The sequence below is a fragment of the Nicotiana tabacum genome, chromosome 8 (assembly GCF_000715075.1).
Source record: "Nicotiana tabacum cultivar K326 chromosome 8, ASM71507v2, whole genome shotgun sequence".
NCBI classification, from domain to species: domain Eukaryota; kingdom Viridiplantae; phylum Streptophyta; class Magnoliopsida; order Solanales; family Solanaceae; genus Nicotiana; species Nicotiana tabacum.
In genome coordinates, this window is record NC_134087.1 from 83448513 (window position 1) to 83457455 (window position 8943).

Below are 8943 nucleotides of genomic sequence, written 5' to 3' on the forward strand. Positions count from 1 at the left end.
AGCGAAAATATAAAGAAAGTCGGAATTGGGCCTCTTCTTCAATTTCAAGCTATAGGCCCAAAAAATGGCCCAATCTTCCCTACGACCCAGTCCATTTTGAACTGGGTCGACCCAGTCCATAACCCAAAAGACCCAAACCCCTTTGTCTTGCATTTTACAAAAACAAAACAAAAAAAGAAGAAGAAGGAAAACCCTAAAAAACACTAAAACAATCCGCCCCCCCCCCTTCCCTATCTTCTTCTTCTCCAAGTTTCTCCAAAGCTCATCCATGGCTTCCCCCTCAAGCTCCCATGGCTGCCCTTTACCCTCCATTATCACGTCCAAACAACCCCTCACAGCTTCATCTTCACCCTCACCATGGACAACCCAGTTGCGTCTTCATCTTCTCCATGTCGAGCTCAAAAAGCCTCATCCATGGCTGCTCCTCCTCCTTCGTTCTTCGTCGAGCTTTAACCAACGTTGCTGCTTCTTCTTCCTCACTTTAAGACTGCTGCTACTGCTCGTCGAAGCTCCTACTGCGCCGCAGCTGCTTCCTCATCGTTCAAACGCGTCACTGCTGCCCGTTTATGCCCCGTTGCTTCTGCCGATGTTTTCTTCTTCTCCTCGTCGACGGACAGCTGCTGCCATGGTCGCCACTGCTGCTGCCGTTCCAGCTCGTTCAGCTGTTCCTCATCAACGCAGGCAGCCATGGCTGCCATTGCGTCTCTTCTCTTCGAGCTGCGTCTGCTTCTACTTCTTCTTCGTCTTCGTCGTTCTTCGTTCGAGCTTTGGTCGAGGCTTGGACAAATTTGTTTACAATCAAAGTTCGTAGTTGATTCATCTCCGGTTAGTTGTTTTTGAGTTTTATTTTTGTCCATATTTTTGTTTGATATTTTCCGGATCCAAAATCGTTAAATGATTTAATCCTTGTTTTGTTCGTTGTTCATCTTTGAAATAATTTTCTAGTGTATTCATGTTGTTTGTTAAATTAATTTTCAGATTTCAAAGTAGAAGTTTAATTAGTTGTTTTCATGTTTATTTCATGTTTGTATTATTGTTTAAGTAAGTATTTGTTAGTTTGATGTTTGTTAGATTCAAATTGAAATTTAATTAACTATTTCTTCAATTTGTTTCATGTGTTTATGTATTGTTAGAAATTGTTAATATTGTTAAGTTCAAGTTTAAGTTCATAATTGTTTCTTCGTCGATCTTGTTATTTGTTTAAAGAATTTAGTTGTGTTAGAGAAATATGTTGGTTTAATCGTTTAAATCCGTCATGTTTGTTGTTTAAAATAGATTTAATTCATGTTCATACTTTGTTTGATTGTTCTTGAATCCGAAATTTGTATAGCTTGATTTCTTGTTTACCATTTGTGATTATTTCTTGAATTTGTCTCATAAAGTTTAATATAGGAATTGTTGGTTGTAATATTGTTAGAATTGATTTTAAGTTCAATATGATTGAATTTAGAAATCTTCATACTTTGTTTGTTGTTGTTGAATCCGAAAATAGGATTGTTTGTTGCTAAAATATTGTTCAATCAAATTTTAGTTGTTCTTTGTTGTTCAATTTGTGTTCATGTGATTTGTTGTTGAAATGTTGTTAAAATCGTGTTCATATGATATTGTTGTTATGATGTTCATCCGTGTTCATATTGTTGTTTGAACATTGTTAGAAATTGATCATATTGTCTATATTTTGGTTAAGTTTGATTAATTGATGTGTTATAGCTGATGGGTAGTTTGGTAAATTTGTAGTACGTTCAGGGGTAGTTTGGTAATTTCAGTAAGGTCGTGAGGAGTAGTTTAGGAATTGTACATTTTAAAATTGTTTATTTGAAGCATGGGGGACAAAATGAAATGGGGTGGGTTGTGATATAGTTATTTAATATAAAGGGGGGACAAGATTTAATTTAAAGGGGAATCTTGCATTATTTTAAATGAAGCATGGGGGACAAAATATAATGGGGTGGTGTGATATGTTTATTTAATGTAATGGGGATGAGTGGAAAGATAATGGGTTGGGTAGAGAAAAAGTATGGATTTTAATTAATTGAAAGGTTTATGTGATGGGTTATATATGTGAAGTCTTGAACACAAGACAATACAGAGAGAAGAAAAATAGGGAGAGAGATACGAAAAAAAATACACACACAGATAGAGAGAAAAAAAACGGACAGAGAATAGAAGAGAGAAAAATTCCGAAAAATATTTAAGCTTTCAAAATAAAATAAAACAAAAAAAAATCTACTGTTTTCTTTCTTTGTTTGAAATTAGTATTAATGGTTGTTGTTTCATTTAAAGCTTAAAGCTTTTGTTTTTGGGATTACTACTCCACCGGTCTGTTACTGGGTTGTTACTGCTGCTGGACTGTTGTTGCTGTATTGTTATTACTGTCGCTAATTCTCATCATTATTTTCTTTTGCTTCCGATATCAGGTACACAACTGAAAGCTGGTTATTGTAATCCGAATATGAAGCATGAATACGAAAAAATAAATAGTTGAAATTTTGAATTAGTTTTAATTATATTCTGAATTTTATTTGTATGTATAATTTATTTAGTTTGCAAAAAAATCAGAATCGTGTAGCTATTTAATACATATAGTGGAATATCCGACGATAGCTTAACGATTGAACTACCTATATATTGCCAAAAATAAATAAATGGTGTAGTAACTTCGTCAAGTAAAAATCAAACGAATAGGCCATCTAGTAAGAATTTAGTAGAAATATTGTTTAGTTAAATAATATTGGTTAAGTTCAGCATGTAAATGGTCTAGGATTAAAATTAGATTGCTATTTTTTAATTTGACAAATTGAGAACATGCCTAGTATAATGTAACTAGGTAATAACATGTAAATAAATTAAGACATTTTCTCTTTATTTTGTAAAGAAAAATTTCAACAGAAAATGTAGGCATTTTAGGACTATTTTTTTTTAATAAAATGAGATGAGCCTCGCCCAATAAAACACACTAATTGCGGGGCCCTCAATAACTGTTTAATTGATTACTTAGACTTCGGATGGGCCGTTTAACAAATTTCACGGCCTTCCCCAAAGTAAATAAAACGCTAATTGCTTTAGGCGCGGTATAATAATAATTCCATTCTTAAACATGGGTACACATTTATGCGACCCAAACTAATTTGCATAATTAGGGATGCGTTCGCGTGACTTGATTATACTTCTAAAGGCATTTCGGATTATGCGTTCGCGCAACTTCGAGCAAATTTTTATTAAAAAGGGGTTCTTCGGAGAATATCAAATTAATTTCATATAACGTGAGATGTGCAGTTCACTATTTAATCATACAAGAGCGACAGGTGTTCTTAATTTTATTTTAAGCACAATTTCGAACTTAAGTCTATTTTTATAAATAAATAAAAATTTCGAAAAAAATAAATAAATTATATTATCAATATCATTGTGTATACGTACGCGTAACACGATTTTTCACGTTAAAAAAATATATAATATATAAAACGGATATACGTATGCGTGATTCGATTCGAAGAAGGGTCCTTAATTACAAGCAGTCTAAATAGAAGCGGTAACAATAAAATTGGGCAATAAATATGCAATTTAATAAATCAAAGTCAAATATAATAACAGTTAAGCGACCGTGCTAGAACCACGGAATTCGGAAATGCCTAACACCTTCTTCCGGATTAACAAAATTCCTTATTCAGGATTTCTGGTTCGCAGAATAACAAACAGAGTCATATTCTCCTCGATTCAGGGATTAAAAATTGGTGACTTGGGACGCCTTAAAATTCCCAGGTGGCGACTCTGAAACAAAACAAATAAATCCCGTTTCGACTGTCCTTTAATTGGAAAAACTCCCACGCACCCTCGCGTGGCGGAAAAAGGAGGTGCGACACCTTTTAGTAACGGTGGCACTTTCTTGTCACACAAGACTCCCGACGCTAACCTCCACTTCATCCACCCCACCCCTATACGGTGTGTGACATCCTCGCCAATCTCCCCGATCCCCTGAATAACCGATCCAAGGTACTTGAAACTACCCTTCTTGGGAATGACTTGAGAGCCAAGCCTCACTTCAACTCCCGTTTCCGTCGGCTCAACTCCAAATTTGCACTCAAGGTATTCCGTCTTCGTCCTGCTCAACTTGAAACCTTTAGACTCAAGAGCATGTCTCCAAATCTCTAGCCTCTCGTTGACGCCGCCTCGTGTCTCGTCAATTAGAATAATGTCATCAACAAATAGCATGCACCATGGCACCTCCCCTTGAATATGATGAGTCAGTGCATCCATCACCAGGGCAAATAGGAATGGGCTGAGCGCAGACCCTTGGTGCAACCCCGTAATAACTGGAAAGTGTTTAGAGTCGCCTCCTACTGTCCTAACCCGAGTCTTAGCTCCAGCATACATGTCTTTAATCACCCTAATATAGTCAACCGGGACCCCTTTATCCTCTAAGCAGCCAAATATAAATTGTTTTCACCAGAAAAGTATTTTTGAGAAAAAATACTTAATAAAATAAACTGGTTTTAGAAACTTGACCAAACAAACTATAAATAATGTATTCAGATAATACTATCTGAACTAATTATTCTATTTTTATTGAATTACTATTTTCATTTGTGATAGACAGTTATGCGTAATACTATTTAGATAAACTTATTTATGTTATCATGGGTGTGCTAAATTAATTATTTTGCACATATTATATCCGTGTCAATAATGGAAGAGACGTAGATAAAGAGGAGTCTTGAATTTGGTTCTAACATTTGTCCAAAGCGAACCTGCGAAGAAACAATCATGTTCTTACACGAGTACAACATTACCATGGGCTTTATGGGTCCCATGTAATATAGACTTCTGACTCGCTTACTCTTGGAAACCAGAATACTCAGTAAACCACTACTTTTTTTCTGTTGTGTCTAGGGTGGGCATAAAATCCAAAAAATCGAATTTCGAATTGGACCGAATTAATTTGGTATTTCGGTTTCGATTTTTTTCGATATTTCGGTCTAATTCGGTATTACATTTTCGGTATTTCGGTACGGTCCTCGGTATTAGAATCTTGAAATTTTGATATACCGAAATACCGAATTATCGAATTTTTAAAGACTTTTTTTTAAGTTGGACCAATAGTTAGCTACCACACTCACTGCCCAACGCCCCAACCCAAATATTTTTAATATAATTCCCAACTCACTGCCCACTCCAGCGCCCAAGCCCACTCTCTATTCAATTAAAGCCTAAAGTCTAAACTCTAAAGATTAGGGCATTAGCATTAGGCAGTCATGAACGAACTCAGTACTCACTCCTCACTCCTCAGAAAGTCAATTCCGATTTAGGGCGATAGTTTCACAAATTCCGGGCTAACGAGGACCAAATACAGAAAGAGATTGTCTGTTGTTGCGATAGTTTCACAAATTCAAAAAGAGATCAGCTGTTGTTGCGATAGTTTCACAAATTCAGAAAGAGATCGGCTGTTATTTTGTATTTTTAAGAAAATTTTTAATATTGTTAATTGAGTGATACTTTAAGTGTTGTCTAAATAACGAACAATCTTGATTTTGTGAAAAAATGAAATCTTGATAATCTTCTTGCTACTAGTTTTGAGATCTTTGAGAATTTTTACTTTTAAATGTATTTTTTTTTGTTAAGCTGGAGGGGTTGTACTAGGTTCTTGCAATATGGATATCTTTATTTTTGCCTAATTAGACGATGATTGTTTTGATTTCTTATTTGGGATATCCCATTAGAGCTGTTTTTTAAAGCTCAAGCTTTTGATTAAAGATATTCTGGATTTGTGTTGAAGTCAAGAATTTGGTAGAAAAAACTGAACCTTTTCTCTAGTATTTATCTTTTTAGCAAGTTAAAGTCACACATTTGGTAGGAAAATCTTGACCTTTAGTGGAGAATTTTCCATTTTGTTACTTCTGCTACTACTGTTAATTCTCCTATTGCACTGTGTTTAATTCGGTTGGCCATTTTCAGAGAAAAAATTTCCAGCTTGTTAATGCTGCTGCAATGCTACTGTCACATTTTTTGGAATGGTTGATTAAGCCATTAAGGCATTAAGCCGCAAGAACTGAAGAAAGTGAGTAGCGAAATGCTGCTATAGCCTACAGTGCGTTAAGCCATTGTGTTCAATTTTATCATTCAATTTTCATGTGTATTTGCTTCTTTCCACTTACTTCTTTCTGAACAGTTAGACTTAGACAACAACATTTCGTTGTTCTGTTAGTTCAATTTCATTGTTCTGTTCTTTAATTTCATTGTATATGTATTTCTTGGTTGAATAGTTAGACAGTAAGGCATTGAATATAGGAAAATTGTCACTCGTTAGTATTGCTTATTTAGCGAATATTAAACCGAAATCGTACCGAACCAATATAATAAATATCGAACCGTACCGAAATATTTTGGTACGGTATTTGGTATACACAATTGATAAACCGAATACCGAACCGAAATGCCGAATGCCCACCCCTAGTTGTGGCGTGTGAAAATAAGGTCAGGATCTAAAAATAATTAATTAAAAAGTTTATATTTTATTGAAAACTTTTGTGAGGACTACAAAAGTCTTTGGTTGTCACTTATTATATATAACTAGCATACATACTCGCGCGATACGTGAAAAATATTTATTATTTTTCATACTAAATTCTACCTGCAACAAATAATAGTCTAAATAATTAGCATCGGGAAAACACTTTGGTAAGTTATACTGATCACAACTCATGAGGAAGAAGTTTTTTCCCTAAGAACTGAAAAGAAAAATTCAAAAGAAGAAAGATATAAAACTTTATTTCTGTTTGGTAGTGAAATTTGTAGGAGACCAACAACTTATTCTAATAGATTTAACAAATGATACACCAAAACAAAAAACAAAAGAACGAAGTTGTCTCATACCATTCTTTCACAGTGGCAGGCCATATAAGGTTATCACAAACTGCATGGCTAAACAAACAAATATTACTTGTGCTATTTGCTACTACAAAACTATAAAAACATAGAATTTGTTATTCCAATCAAAAAAAGTTTTTGAATACTGAATTAGTTTGAAGAGATCGTAATTTTATTTACATAAATTATTCAGAGTAGACAAAAAAAAAAGAACATAAATTATTCTACGTAGGCTTATATTAAATGGATCTTAATCACAATATTATTTTACCATATATGTCGTTTGATTGTCAATCAATTATTCACTTCCATGTATTAAACGTGAAACTTAAAATATGAATTAATTTTCCATATTAATATTTTTCTTCAAAGTGTAAACAAACTAAAAGTAATAAATGAAGTAAATACGCTGATTTAGTTACCTTTATATCTAAGGCACACGTAATATTAATTTTCTTATGTAACAATACTTATTATAATTTTTAAATTTCAATATGAACATGCTAAAATGTTACCTTTGAATTCAAATAATTTACTAAAATGTTATACATGTACCACCGGATTATCTCAATCAAAATTTAGACTCATCTATCTATATATTTTCACATAATAAGTTTTGAATGATATTTACTATCCCAATCAAATTTAACTTTTATATCTTTCAATTTTAGTTTAAACAATAATAATCGGTTAAGAAACAATTATTTAAAAAAAAGATATTATTGAGTTTGAATGGCATTAATTACGCTATTGATAAGCTTTAAAAGCCTACTGAGTGCTAAATATGGTAAATATAATTAGCTTTTAAATCAAAATTTAAAATTTATTTTCCTGTTAAGAAATTAATATATCAATTATGAAATATGGTAAAAACCATGAATATTGTTTGACATATAATATTATCTTTTATATGGTAATATACTTGAATTGCAAAATATTCTAATTTCCATATAAGGAATAATATTATATGAATATTCTTTGTCATATAATATTATTTTTTATGATAATTTTAGACCCATATATCCATATATAGTTATGTATAAATTTCAAGTGATATTTACTTTTCCATTCTAATTTAAACAAATTGTTAAGGTATATATATATATATATATAGAGAGAGAGGGGAATTATGTAAGAAGTGAAAAATTAAAACGTTGGTAAAAGTATTCATGGATACCCATGTTTAAGTAAGTTAAATTATTTCTTTATCTAAAGAGCTTTTTTTTCTTTTATATTAAAAACTCTACTTTTGTATTATGTACTAAATATTATTGTTTAAATATCTATAAACCTATTAATTATAAAAAAATGGGGGCCCTAAAAATTTGGGGGCAAGCCTTATCACTCAACACATTTGAGCAGGCCCTACTTCCACTTCCTAAAGCTCAATTCCAATCACGCTGTTTGGTACTGGTAGTCAACAATATAAAACTAACAAAACAATTCTATATACTCTACAGATTTGACAATTCTTAGTTAAGCCTCAGAACTGCTGACTTTGGGTTGACTTGCATTTCCTTTCAAATCAAAATCTCATAAGAAAAAAAAAAATTCTCGTGGAAACTCTTTTTTTTTTTTTTTTAAACTTTCACACTGCTTTTCATGAAAATTTGAAACTTTCAGCCAAAGAATGAGCCGTTTCAACAAACAATTTATGCTGTCCTATTTACGATTGTAACTTCTTTTTAAAGGAGATTGTTATCATAAAATGAATTTTGCTTTGATATCACCTACCCATGTTTATCCAATTGTTCTGGTCGAAAGATGAAATATTAATGCATCATAACAAAATGTAGGATAAATTTGGACCAAAGAGTTTGTAGCCAGGTAGCTAATGCGTATAAACGGAGTGGTACTTTTCAAAATGTCAATAAGCTTCATAAGCAAACACTGTTAGAAAAATAATGAGATGAAGTAATCTGGCTTCAATAGTGTAAACAATGTTCTTAAGGAATTTAAGCTTCCCACTTTGTTGCTGCAGGGATAATAGCATAATTCTCTTCCAGGATTTTATAAAGTCATTGTTCGAGTTTCAGCAATTAACTCGAATTTCCCACATGAACAGAATATTTGTGAGTT